Source organism: Corylus avellana, chromosome ca5 (assembly GCF_901000735.1).
Source record: "Corylus avellana chromosome ca5, CavTom2PMs-1.0".
Lineage (NCBI taxonomy): Eukaryota > Viridiplantae > Streptophyta > Magnoliopsida > Fagales > Betulaceae > Corylus > Corylus avellana.
Window position 1 is genome coordinate 23,858,935 of NC_081545.1, and position 1,829 is coordinate 23,860,763.

A 1,829-nucleotide genomic window follows, 5' to 3' on the forward strand; every position below is an offset into this window, starting at 1 on the left:
TTAAAGTAAAATTTATGTGTGTTTATCAAAGGACTCCAAAAAAAAAAAAAAAAAAAAATCCAACTATTCTTTTAAAAATCAATCATAACATTCTTACTTTTTATATCAGATCAATAATTTTTTATTACTATTCAAATAAAAAAATCACTACAAAATAATCTTATTATGATAATCAAATCTACTGCAATTTGAAAAGTTGTTAACATAATAAATAAAGAGAGTGTTGATAAAATTGTTAGGGAATTTGATGAGTGATTGCCGGGTGCCGGCCGTGCGATGAGGTTGCTGATTAGGCGACAAGATTTAGGAACATAAGCAGGGTTGCACGTGGTTACCAAAACAAAAATAGGTCTACAAAAAGGATTTGAAAATTTTAAAAAGTTAGGTCTAATCCACCAATCAAATTGTACCACACTAACATTAAAGTGCGATCTGATTTACGATTACCGACAATCAAAATCCATTAAAAAAAACACTAAGCAATGATTATACCATATGCGGCATGCACACCCCGAAAGACATACACGACTATATACTATTTTATAAAACAGTTTTTTATTTTTATTTTCGTGACAATACATAGGAGAAAAGAAAACCAATAAATTATAGTAAAAGAAGACGGGGTTTTGAATTTTGATAACAAAAAAATCTTCGGTCATGTGAGACTTGTTAAGTGGTTGGCTTACTGGGGGCCACAAAACTTTAATTGGGAAAACAAATGTTGGTGCCGATGCGACTCAACGGAGACGGACTTTGACTTGTATATGTTTTTTTTTTAATATTTTAATATTTGTATTATTAATTATGAGGGAAAATTGTTTCTTTTCCTACTTTTTTATTTTTTCAAAGAAAAGGAGAGAAAGGGGTTCTCTTCCTTTCTCCCCTTCTTTCTTTTTCTCCTCAATTTTGCCAAATATTTGCACTACTAATTTTCTCCTCTCTACCCTATTTGTATTCATTTCTTAGTTGGGTTTCCATTCTTAAAATTTGGGCTAATCCAACGAATCCCTCATTTGAAAGTTCAACCTTAGAAATTTTAATGTCATTACTCCATTATCAGATTTAACTTTTTTTATTTATTAATTTATTATTATTATTTTTTTATATGCCAAGTATCAGACTGAATTAATTAATACTGATCAAGTTTACATTTATAATAGGGCTGCAATTTGGGCTTAGCTTGTAGGGGTGAAAATGTGAATAATGGTTTTTGACCTCCGTATCTATGCGGTTAATGTAGATATTATCTGCATTTGAGGTAATGAGCTTTTTAGACCTTAAATTTGTAATTTACTAATTATTGCTTCCAAAAAAAAAAAAATTATAGTTGAACACTATTATTCATATCACACTTGCTAATTATTTTGCCAAGAAATTTTCATCACATATATTATTTAATATCTATCTTCTAGTAAATCTATAGCTGGTGACTAGAAAAAATATTTTTAAAAATAATCATAAAAAATGAAGAATATATAAGGCAATTAAATCAGAACAAATCATTAAAGTTTCTTAAAAGTGAAATCCAACAACATTACAAATCCAGCAAATATTCGCATTTGCGAATATTCATTTTTGCTATCCGAATCCGTATATGCGGATAGCAAATAAGTACAGATAGTGAATACGGGGGATTATTATCCACCCACATTTTCACCCCTATTAGCTGGATCCGGATCCCCTGAAATTCTCAGGGGATTCCAGATTTTGGAATTAGGGGATCCTGGCCGTCCATTTTAATCCAACGGCCAGGATCCCACCACGTGTCCACAAAATTAAAAAACCTTTAAAATAATATTTAAAAAATAATTATAAAAGAAAATAATAAA